Genomic DNA, 13,106 nt, shown 5'->3' with positions numbered 1-13,106 from the left:
TATTAAAATTTCCCCCTGTGTTCACATACTACACCATTGGAGGCTCTTTTGTTCTCCCTCTCCCCTCTCCTATGACCGGAGTGTGTATTAGGGATATATCGAGCATTATCTCCATTGAAGTGTGGACAGGTGGGAAGACGCTGTGGCTGTAAGGAGTTGGTTGACACTAAGGAGATCATTGATGCCCTATACTTTTGTCATTGAGGTGAGAGTTTTGGGAGCCCTTTTACGGATATGATCTTTCATCTGTCAGTCATTCATCTATACCTGGCTTAGTGGACATTCAGTTACATCCTATTCCCATTTGGCAGCTCGTTATTACATATGGGACACTTATCCATATTTTTCACTTCACTATATATTTTAGAGCTTTCTCTTCATGTATTTATATATATAGTTTTTGCACAGTTTATTACTCATCACCGTTATGTATTTTCGATAGCGTGGAGTTTTTGCGCCAAAACCCCTCTTATTATAATATTTCACCTGTGTATTGTAAACACTATTAGGTTTTGCTGCATTTTTCATTATTATGTTTGGTTTTACATCAATGATAGTTCATAATAGCGCAAAGGACACTTTATACTATGACCCTAGGTTTCTTACACCAAGCTGTTGCTCAATAGATGATACAGAACTTACTTTTTAAGGGTTTCCTTCTAACTAACCATGTGCAAAAAATCTCATATCTAGCTGCAATAAAAGCCTTACTTGTTTGGTTTAAGCTGTGCTACCGGTAGGTATATTGTCACCGTTTCTGGAGGTGTATATTAACTGCTCTGCCTACAGGTATATTCACAACAGCTCCATATTTTAAAACTAGTATCCATCCTACTTCAATAGACTGGAGTGTTTGTAAAACTTAAGTCACGGGACAGGTTCAAATGTACAAAGAGAACAACTGTGTCAAAATGCTAGACTGTTTTACCTCAGTAACAATGGACTGAGCTAAGCATAGCAGGGGACCAACATATAAAATGGGTATTCGCTATCATCACTTGACCTATTAAAAAAAAACACACACACACACCTATGAAACCTTTTTGTTTTGGTAATGAAAGCAATAATGCAACATGTGTCAGCGACCATTAAATTGAGTGGCACCCCCAAACAGTAAGGCAATGTACATCTGTTGCAGCACCCTTCAAGGCATGGTAACACACTATAGAGTGCTGAATTACAAATTTTGAGACACACCTGATTTTGGAAAAGGTAAGGTGTGTTGCAGCTCTTTACCACCATACTCATTAACACACCGAACAAATGTAAACAGACTCCTAAAATATGCTCTTCTGTGACTCCAGTCTTCAACTGGTTCTTCTGGAAGCCAAGGCCTTAATACACAAGCATTACATAATGTAATGTCGGCATTGGCACCTACAATGCAGAGGGCATACCTAAAAAACAGTGAGTGTTTAACCTGTGGCTTTTTTAAAAAACGTAATTGTTTTAAAGTATTGCACCCAGAGGCGCCTCTCTCCTTGTTTGTCTCCTAGATCTGGAACATGGTCTCTGTTCCCTACTGACGGCAGCCCTGAGTACATACCTCCATCTAAACATACCCGCACATCTCCCATCACTACCTTAACAGCCTGAACTTTTTTCTGACCCCAGATTCTTGTTCTATGTGCTGTTTTTTACGGACTATGCTGCTCCAATGACAATACCCTGAAAAGTTCTTGCGCATAATTTACTTGTTATACCTAAAAAACAACTCTTCTAAAAAAGTTGGTATTTGCCCAAAAGCTCAGGGGGCAGTACCAAAGAATTTCCTGTGCTGGTACCGGTCTTGAAGGATGGAATTTAGCACTGTTTTTTAATATGAAATGTTAAATTTATTACATGAATTTTATAGTCATCTTTTTTGTAATTTTCAAAGTAAAAAAAATAAATACAATTTTCAAAGTAAAAAAAATAAATAAAAAATACAATACAGAGCCTATTGGGCATACCCAGGCTCAGTCACACACAAACTAAAATAATAATAAACCACTAAACTACTGTACGCTCAACCACCTGTGCAGATTATCTAGAGTATTCTTCTATTTCCACAGATACTCCACATAGTTTATTGTAATTATTTATGAAATTAAATGAAGTACACATTACATATACACATTCACAGTCCCCCCTCTCCCCATAACTATTGACCAAGCAACCTAAGGAAGCCAAATTCAAAGATGCCACTTGAGCCGGTACAGGTAATTAATAGAGCATTACTAATAGTCCATCGAGTCTGCATTAGTAGACAGGGATTCCGTCCAGATGTCCCATATTTTATGTAATTTCTTAGCACAGCCACGTGACAGGTAAGTAGCCTTGTATAGTGGCAGAGCCGAGTTCACTAACCTCTTCCAAAAATGTGTTGATGGTGCGGACGAAGCCTTCCATCGGAGTACTACAGACTTACGAGCATAATAAAGTAATAATCCTAGTAGGGTTCTGCTTGCCCGGTGAGGGGCCAGCTGTACTACAAGTATAGTCATCCTTTCTAATTATTTCCAAGCAAATATACAAAATAGCCATCATATCACAAATTCTGTTTGTAGAGTCCACAAATGGGGAAAAAAAGACAAGCTTAAGATATTACATTACAAAAAATTACATTCCTGGCAACGTGCATATCATAAATATTTCCCATTCTGTGCATCGGTGTTCACACAATACAACAATATGACTCAAGTAGTCAAGCAACCACTTCTGTCCAAGGCATTAGCAGTGATTTAAGAAGTGCTGTATGTTTTATTTTCTAAATCGTTTCCAACTTTGTTTCACTCTTTCCCCCATGGATGACAATTGCTCAGGGTGGGAAAAAATGCAGCATAAAAATTTATTAGCAAGTCAAGGACCCTGCAGCTGCATCTCGATTTCCTACTTTCTTGTAAAAGGCTGGTGTTCTGTAGGTCCCTTCCATCACATGATAAGTAACTTATACAGGGACACTTGCATTACTTAAGGAAGGTTTTATTTTCAGCAAGTACTGATTATGAGCTGCTAACTTTAATAAAACCTGTAAGCAAGTAAGCTTTGTAAAATGTACAATAAATTACTGTTTTTACAGCATAAAAGCTTTCCTCATCTTTGTCCATTTACTTTTATATATGAAATGTTTCTTCACGTGTTCCCACTTGTGAGCTGAAAAGAAAATTAGATTTTTGTACTTAAAAGTGGTTCTAAACTCTAAAAACTTTTTAAGGTTAAGGCTGGGTTCACACTAATGCGAATTGGATGCCAGGATTCCCCACATCTAATTCGCATTACAGGAGTGTGTGACCATCTCGCAATGGAGAGGCAGCCGCGGAGCGCACAGCAGAAGGGTCCTGTGCGCATTTGGCTCAGTTTCAGGTCTGAATTCAGGCAAAAATTCAGACCCTGCTGCGAACCAACTTATTTTGTACTTTTGAAAAGAGCATGGAAGGGTTAGGCCTTCTGTTAATGGGGAAGATTCATCACCTAAAATAAAAAGCAAAATCCAACTGGGCACTTGTTCGGGGGGAGATAAACGAGACGGTGCTGATAAGTATTAAGCTTTACCCCCAAAAAAAAAAAATTAGCTATAAATTGCAGGGTGTAGCCTATATTCAATGGTGCAAAAATCAACTACCTATGATTTCAACTTTTTTCTTTTTCAGGTCCAAAGTGAACCTGGCAGCACCTCGAGAAAAATTCAATCTGGAAGAGCATAGGACCATAAACAAGTTCCTGTTTCTCTAAGGGAAAGGTGCGAAGCAAATCCATGATAAAATGTCACAAACTTTGGGCGACAGTGGCCCTTCATACGCAACAGTTAAACGTTGGGTTGTCAATTTTAAAACTGACCATGTCGGTGTTGAAAGTGAGCAACCCAGTGGAAGGCCTGTTTCTGTCTTTGTGCCTGCAAATGCCATCCATGACATGATCATGGAGGACCGCTAAATATGAGCCAAAAGTATTGCAACATATCTGAGAAAATAACATGAGAGTTGGTGCCATTATCCACAACGACTTGGAAATAAGAAAGCTTGCAGCAAAGTGGGTTCCATAACTTTTGACAACTGAACAAAAGAGAAAACGTGCGGAGAGATCGGTGGCCGTTTTGGAACATTTTGCAAGAATTGAGTCAGATGTCCTGGACAAACTGGTAACCAGACATGGATCTATCGTTATGATCCTGAGACAAAGGGAACAGTCTAAATGAGACACAGTGGTTCCCCCAGGCCAAAGAAGTTGAGTGTGCAAAAGTCAGTGCAGAAGCAAATGGCAACAGTTTTTTTGGGATAAGAAGGGAGTTCTGCTTGTGGACTACCTCCAAAAGGGTTCAACCATCAATGCAACATATTACTGTGCTTTATTGACGAAGTTGAGGCAAAATAGCAAGAAAAAACAGAGGAAGGTTCACCAAAGGTGTCATCCTGTTGCATGACAATGCCTCGTCACACACTGTAGGTGAAACAATGGCAAAACCAAACTCCTTAGGCTTTCAAGTGATGTCCCATCCACCGTATTCGCCCAACCTTTTGACCATCTTATGTTCCCCAATCTCAAAAAACACCTAAAAAGGACAACGATTTGGGAGTGTTCCAAAGGCAACGAATGCTGCAAATTAGTGGTTACACCAGCAGTCAGAAGAATTTTATTTGCAGGACAGATGTCGCAAGTGCATTGAATTCCTGGGGGAATATGTAGAATAGTGTGGCAGTTACTGCTTCCTAGCTCAATTTTTTCTGGGTAAGGCTCCATCAGCACCCCCTCGTGTAAGGGAATTCCCCTTACTTTGAAAGATTCACAAATATGTTTCATCTCTGGAACAAGAAGTGAATGGAAATTTTGACCTATGTTACACAGACAGGCTAAGGTTTCATCCCTTACCTGCCTTAACCCCAAAAAAAGGAGGGGTGGCTATGTATACACGTTAAAGCATCAGAGACAGTGTATTTTTGGACATTTCTAACACATCATTTCTAATGAATCCACAATAATTAAAATCAACATATTCTCAAAAGTAAGAGCACAAACAACCTCAGGACGTATACATTTTCCCCAGGCATCCCTTCTCTGTGACACCACCAAACTGAACAAGGTTGTCACAGATAACGAGATAAAAAGGAGAACAAAAAGTTGGGTTTCCTAAAAAATGACTGATACACTGGCCAATAATAGTTGAACAAAATCCCTCTTGAGATGTGTGCAAACTTGGTGGCCAACTAAAAGAAACATCTGACCTCTGATTGCCAACAAGGGTTTTGCCGCCAAGTACCAAGTCAGGTATTGCGAAGGGGTCAAATACTTATTTCACTCACACATTAAAATGCAAAAAAACGAAACACGTTTTTCTGGATATTTTTGTTGTTATTCTGTCTCTCTCTGTTAAAATAAACCTAACATTAGAATTACAGATTGATCATTTCTATGTTAGTGGGCAAACGTACAAAATCAGCAGGGGATCAAATACTTGTTTGCTCCTCACTGTATACGCTATATATTTTTTCAAAACACACACACTTTCTCTAGCAGTTGAAAGGTTAGATAAACCTGTCAAGTCAGCTACAGGTTTAGTACAGACACATAAAAACACAACTTTGTCTTTTGCATTGTTGTATACTTAAGATAAATTAAAAATCATTTTACATTTAGGGTCCAATTCGAGGTTATGGGCCTATATCATCCAACCCAATGCGCATGAGGCCATTCTAGCCTGGGATCACAGAAGAATGCTGCACAGAGTCTCAGGTCACAGAATAACATAGTTACATAGTCAGGTTGAAAAAAAAGGCACAAGGCCATCTAGTTCAACCATAAAAAAAAAAAAAAAAAAAAAAAAATTGTATAATTCCATATACCCAATTCTTTACCCACAATTGATCCAGAGGAAGGCAAAAGAAAACAGCAGAGCATGCTCCAATTTGCTACAGCAGGGGAAATAAGTGCCATTCCCTGCAGCACGTGGGACCACCACTGGAGGGGCAATGGAAAGACTCACCAGTTACGAATTCCCTAGCTCGACAAAAAAAGGAGTTTAAGTTTTTTATCGTAGGCAGACGATTTTTCAATTAAATAAAATAACAGAGGGCACGATCTGAGTGTAGCAAGTATTAGTAGATTGACCATCAACAGATTGGTAACGCATCAACAAAGTAAGGCTAGATGGTGTGGGTCTCAGCACTGTTCAGCTGAAAAACACTTATAAGGCCAAGAGGACACTGGCGTCAGACTAAGAGCCCATTCACACCTAGGCGTATATACGCCTGAAGCGCGACGCTCGTGCCGCTGGAGGGGCGAATTTACATTGATGTCTATGAGATGGTTCACATCTCACGCCGAACGCCGAAACGCTGTACGCCTGAAAACAAGTCCCGGACCCTTAGGGGACCTGATTAGGGGAGGAATCAGTGTATATTGGATCATTTGGGTCTGCAGCTCGATGGCATCCATACAGGGTACTGTTCCATCGCAAAATGAATAACAGTGGCCACTTGAGAACCAGGGAGACGCTTTCTTACATGTGATTTGCCAATTTACTTGTAATTCTCTCTCTCTCTCCTGTATAAACTTTATAGTCCATTCTATACTTGTGTCAAAAACATCACCTATTACACTGTTCTTCATTGCATCACCGTGTCATCAGTATAGCACTCTGCTTACTATATACATGCTGTACTGCACATCCAAAAATTATACAGTCACCAAAAAATGTAATCAAAATCAAAATTAGAGAAAAGGCTTTTATTAATATCATTAGTAGTAGTAGCATTATTATTATGATCCATCATCAGCTGATTTTAGTGGAAGGTTGTATTTCACATAAAAACCTCACACAAAACTAAATTTAATCCCTAAGAAAATAACAGTCTACAATACATTTTATTTATATTTTTTGCACGCTGGTCTCATATTGAAAATGAAGAGGTTACTCAACTCATAGAAATTCTCATACGACAGAATACAACTTCAGAAGTAATGCAATGTGTTGTAATGTATTCTTTCATTTCTGAGCATGCGTGGTGTTGCTCTTACGTTTTTTTTTCAGATGAATACTGTATGATCTAAAAATCGTACTAGAAAAATGTTCATGGTTTTCGCTTTAGATAATTTCAGATGAACCGTCGTGGTCAGCTCTCGAAAGCTGTTTACCAACGATCAGATTATCATACGATTGCTTAGAAAGCAGTATTCTTTTTCTGTTAAATGTTTGCCTGTACATGGTGATTTATACTACTCAAGTTGTATATCGAATGCAACTATCTCAAGTGTTGTAAATTGATAAACCCAATAAAAATGTATTGATGAAAAAAAAAAAAAAAAGAAAGCAGTATTTTTCATCCCATTTTCTGATCGTGTGTACTAGGCGTATGAGTTGATTTCAATGGTGGTTTGGCGTTTCAAAACTTTATTACCAAACCAGTGAGTGACAGTAATCAGTTTAAAATTAACACAATCATGTAACATGGCAGATTTTCAGTGCAAGGGTTCAAGACAGACACAGCATGTCAAGTGCATATATATAACTTCAGGGTAGCCTTTGTAGAGCTGCATACGGGCATTTAAGTGTTTACTTGACCTCCACTCTTAGCTATATGACCCCTATGACTTGGCATTAAGGACGCAAGTAATTTATGGTCATCTGAAACTCGATACTTTTTTTTTGCTACAAAGTTATAGCACATGCAAATCATAGAAAAAAATATCTATTTTTCTTATTTTATTATGACATCTTCTCGAATTTAAGCATTTAGAAAGCATAGCGCTCTAAAGTTTGGGTTAATTCAAGAATACAAAAAGCAGGGTTCCCAAAAAGAATATTTCCTTTACATTGTCGAGAAAAAATAGACACCAACTACTCTTGCATGCACAATACAGTGACTAAACGTTCCAATGAAAAAGCCTTCTGCAAATGTGTATGTTTTTTCTTCCTGACAAATCACAATTTCCTTGAACAGGCTCAGCCTGTGTTGTAGAGGCACCTTCCAATGTTAACCACACAGTAAATGGATGGATTGTTCAAACATTTTGCTATGCATATTGGCGCTTTTTGCTTTTCATAGAAAAAGTGCCTAAAGGCAATGCAAGGGAGAGAAGTTTCCCCCCCCCCCCCCCCCATCTTTTCCATATCCGATTTTCGTTAAGTACCAAACAAATGGAAAAGCAAGGAGGTATCTTTCCCTTCCTCTAAAGCTGGCCACACACAGTTTAATTTCTGTTCAACCATTTGTCAGAGAATTCAATGATACCTTGAAGTTAACTCATTCATTCGAAGGCCCTTATCAGGTTTTATTGCTTATGAAATCAATGAATGCAAAACAAAAAGTTAAATGCAAAGTATACACACACACACACACACACACAGATGTGCTCATAAGTTTACATACCCTGGAATTTAGGATTTCTTGGCCATTTTTCAAAGAATATGAATGATAACACATTTCTTTCACTCATGGTTAGTGTTTGGCTGCAGCCATTTATTATCAATCAACTATGTTTACTCTTTTTAAATCATAATGGCAACAGAAATTACTCAGATGACCCTGATCAAAAGTTTACTGGTAAACACAAGTTGACACAAAGGGGTTTGAATGCTATTAAAGGTAACCATCCTCACCTGTGATCTGTTTGCTTGTAATTAGTGTGTGTGTATAAAAGGTCAAATAGTTTCTGGACTCCTGACAGACCCTTGCATCTTTCATCCAGTGCTGCACTGACGTTTTTGGATTCTGAGTCATGGGGAAAGCAAAAGAATTGTCAAAGTATCTGCGGGAAAAGGTAGTTGAACTGTATAAAGCAGGAAAGGGATCTAACAATTGAGAATGACAATCAGCAGTGTTCAAACTCTAATCAAGAAGTGCAAAATGAGGGGTTCAATTGAAACCAAACCAGAGTCAGGTAGACAAACTAAAATTTCAGCCACAACTGCCAGGAAATTTGTTTGGGATCCAAAGAAAACCCCACAAACAACTTCAGACGAAATACAGGACTCTCTGAAAACATGTGGTGTGGCTGTTTCAAGATGCACAATAAGGAGGCACTTGAAGAAAGATGGGCTGCATGGTCAAGTCGCCAGAAGAAAGCCATTACTACACAAATGCCACCAAATGTCCTGCTTACAATACGCCAAACAGCACAGAGACAAGCCTCAAACCTTCTGCCACAAAGTTATTTGGAGTGATGAGACCAAGAATTAGCTTTCTGGTCACAAACATAAATGCTACTCCACACAGTAATGCAAGGCTTTCTCCCTGGTGTGGAGTGTCGTGCTCGACCCCTCCCCTGGAATACAGGAGAGTCAGGATGCTCTCTAAATTGCAGATAAAGAAAGGAGCTGTGTGTTAGTGGCATCCTCTGACTCTCCTGTATTCCAGGGGAGGGGGTCGAGCACGACACTCCACACCAGGGAGAAAGCCTTGCATTACTGTGTGGAGTTACAGACAGAAGAACAGGAAGTGAGGATTTCTCAGAAGAAATAAGGACATTTAAAAGCAAAATCAAAGGATGAGGTAAGTGAAGGAGGACTACACTAAGGTAAAGTAAGCTATTTAGTAAAAAAAAATGTTTTTACCTTTACAACCCCTTTAAAGGTGCTCCGTCCTGATAAATGCAGTTTAACTCCATTGATAATAACAGAGCAGACCGCATGTTTTAAAGGCAATAGCTGGTAGATGCTGGCAAGTCCTACCATGTTGCCAAATAAATACTCAGTAGTTTACCAGACACACAACCTGGCTTCTCAATACTCCCCTTCTGCTTTGGGTTCATACATAAAGGTAACTATACCCATACATCCAAATCTCTCTATACACTTGACTGAACAATCTTTGTACAATCTGCTTTACATTTACCATACCTATGTAACATGAAGACTTGCTTAACCATCCAAGCTAATTTTATCAGCTCAGGCAGGCCCTTGCACTACATAGCTGTCAGTGGATCTAAAGAAGATTGTACAGTAAGATTGCACCATGTGTAGTAGTAAGCTTTGCAAGGACCTATTTGCCAAGTTAAAATGAGTATGCTGGGTCGATCGCTGGTTGTCTGCATGCACTAGATTCTCAGGCATTTACTGCTTGAAGCATGATAAACATTGGTTTTTATGGCCAGCTTGCTCATACTTAAAGAGATCATGGACAGGCAGTATCAATTTAAGGGCATTTTTACAGACTCTAATTTTACAGACAGTTAGCAATACTGAGAGCAGAGCACTCCCATCTTAAACACATGTGTCTGGTTGCTTTAACATTGATGTCAGCTGCATAAAATATTCACTGCAGTGTGTGAGCGAATGCTACACCACTCAAAAACCTGTTACTCTGAAACTGCACTACAACCCTTGTGCTGACATTCATTACTCTGAGGAAGAACTGCTTTTGGTAGGCATGATCTATAGCCATGCTTTTTGAGGGCCTGTCTGAGCAATATCTATATGGTTGATCATGCAATGTAATTCAGCAATCATCCTTATTGCTTTACAGAATTTTGGCAAAATTATATTAAAGCAGGATGGATAAAAATCTACGATTTGTATTTAAAAAAAAAAAAAAAACCTTTTTTTTTTTTAATCAGATTTTTTTGATTTTTATCCAATTTTAATAAAATGCTTTTGGAGTAAAAATCTATCGAACAATATTTTTCTATTTAAGATACATTAATAATTTAGTTTAATTAGCATGAAATGTAGCTTTGATATGTAGCATGAGGCTGTATATTCTGAAATATTTTTATTTTTGGTAAAACTCATTCAATTAATCCAATCTTTAAAAAAAAAAAAAAACTTTTATTGCCGTCACAGGGAATGTAAACATTCCTTGTGACAGTAAGAGGTTGCAACAAGTACTCTTTATGGAGGGATCGGGGGTCTAAAATACACCAAATCCCTCCCTCGCACTTCAAAGTATTCAGATCGCCAAAAGAGTGATTCTGAACACTGTAATTTTTTGTAAAGCCGCCGTCTTTGGCAGCCATAGGAGACTCGAACAAAGGCCATTCTCAGCTTCCTTCCAGTCTCACTCTAGTGGGTGGAAGTGCCGTATCATGGATCGGTTCTCCCGGTGGGACGGGAGGCTTGGGAAGAGTGGCGGAAGGCCGCAGGGGGGTTGTCCCCTCTTGCTCCTTCGGGATAACAGCCGAGCGGCTTTTAGCCACATTGGTTGTAATCACTAAAGATTTAACCGCCCGCTCAAGAAAATGGTACCGGGATGATGCCTGCAGTATAACCCTTTAAACCCGAGGCCGCAGATATGCGTACGGACGGTGCTAAGGGGTTAAAGCAGAGCTATAGTCACCATATTCAATTTTTTTTCTAAAAGCACCCCTGTGATTGGCAGAGATTGCACATTACTCTTTGGATACTGTTGCAAATGTAATTTTGTGTGTTTTTTTAATTTGTTAAAAAATACGTTATATTTGAAGCAGGCAGCGGTCATCGAGATTTTGGGCAACTGAAGACTGCTGGTGTCCATTTCTGGGATTGGATGTAGTTGGCTACCCAGCATGCACCTCTCGATCTTGCGTCTGTGCAGCAATGACACTGCACGGTGCAGTTTGTTGATTGCAGGTTGCCATAGCAATGGCGGCAGCAGTGAAAGTTCCCACCCCATTGTTATGGCAAATTTGTCAATCAAAAGAAAATGAAAGCTTTTTCTTTGGACTCCTGTGATCGATTGGATTGGATTGGATTGGAATAAATACTTATAGAGCGCCGAATGCCAGTTGTGAAACTCGATGACGCCCATATACCAGGAGTGCAAGGGAATCGCGTGATTATGACATCGCCTAGGCAGCTGGGACCAGAAGTGCCGACAACACATTTAAAATAAAGGTATTCAGTCATAATAAGAAACAAAAAAAAAATTAATATCCACTTAGGACTACAATGAGGGTGAGATTGTTGATAAAATCAACTTACAAAAATGGGTTGAACTTTGTTATAAATTGGCAGTGCCATATAGAGTAAATACCTGCAATAAATAATAGTAACTGCATGGAAAGCAGCATTGTAAGATGCAGGGATGCTCTAAAACCTATGAACATATGTCAAGGCTACACATGAATGCTTTACCTCTGTGTAGAATTTATCGGTTTTAAAGTAAAGTAAACTTTTAAGAAAATTTAAATTTAAATATTACACATTTTAATAAGCAACTTAAAACAACAAATGTTATGTTCACCATTGAAGGACTTGTATATGAACCAAAATTGTCACTACTGTGTCCTTTTGGTACCCTAACAATAAAATAACTTCTGGGAAGAATTTGGCTTTTGGCAGAAGAGTAGGTCATTCCATAAAGCAAGTCTAAGCCAGATAATACACTTCAATTAAGACCTGCAATAAATCACATGAAAAGAGCAGAGGATCCCTGAAGAGCAATTTTTCAAACCTATCTCTATTCCATCATCGTCAAGCTGCTATGGCAGTGTTAAAGTATAATAAACATGGAGTGAAGGAGTCTGGGTGGAAGAAGTCCTCCTCTGTGCAGGGAAGCATGATGGAATGCAGAGGGCTCTGGTGTGAGAGCTGTCAATAAGAAGACATCCCACTTTCAGTTCCCCACCATGCTCTGACCTTTCCACTAACCGTGTCTGCCCTTCTCCCCTAGTGTCACCTTATGGGTTAGCAGGAAGAGCTGAGGCAAAACGAGCAGCTAATGAGAATGAAAAATGACAAACCTGTGATGAAAAGCATGGCAATGTAGTTTATTCCGAGTATAAAAATAATAAAAAATATGAAAAATGTCAAATCTAGTTTCAAAGGAAAAGTAAATCTTTAACCCACTTTAAACCCCAAATAACTTTAGAATACAAGTCCAATGCAAAAATGCAAAACTTCAGACAAGTAAATGACAATGGATAGGCTGTTGCTCTAAGAAGGCATCTAAAATGCAACCTCTGGACGCAGCAAAACTTACTACTATAGCCACAAACAAAAAAGGCCAATTAGCTGTGACCAGCCAGAAAGGCTGTCCCTGGATGAAAACTATCTTTGTCCAAGCCCAGTCAGAGGAACTATTCACGTGTAATGCAGTCAGCTTCTGCCTCCTAGCATAGACATTAGGCTGTCGCTAGGATGCAAACTGCTTCTGCCTCCTAGCGGCCTTCTGCTGCTAGTATGCAGACAGCTTTGGCAACCTAGTGTCCTTCTG

At 39.1% G+C, this 13,106-nt stretch overlaps 1 protein-coding gene across 1 annotated transcript in view; it reads right to left on the bottom strand.

Annotated features, from left to right (window-relative positions):
* VPS13B (vacuolar protein sorting 13 homolog B) overlaps positions 1-13,106 on the bottom strand; it is a 1,252,356-nt gene that overhangs the window by 1,138,092 nt on the left and 101,158 nt on the right.

The sequence above is a fragment of the Rana temporaria genome, chromosome 5 (genome assembly GCF_905171775.1).
Source record: "Rana temporaria chromosome 5, aRanTem1.1, whole genome shotgun sequence".
Classification (NCBI taxonomy): Eukaryota; Metazoa; Chordata; class Amphibia; order Anura; family Ranidae; genus Rana; species Rana temporaria.
The sequence above is the reverse complement of the archived record's forward strand: the minus strand, read 5'-3'. Positions and strand labels throughout refer to the sequence as shown.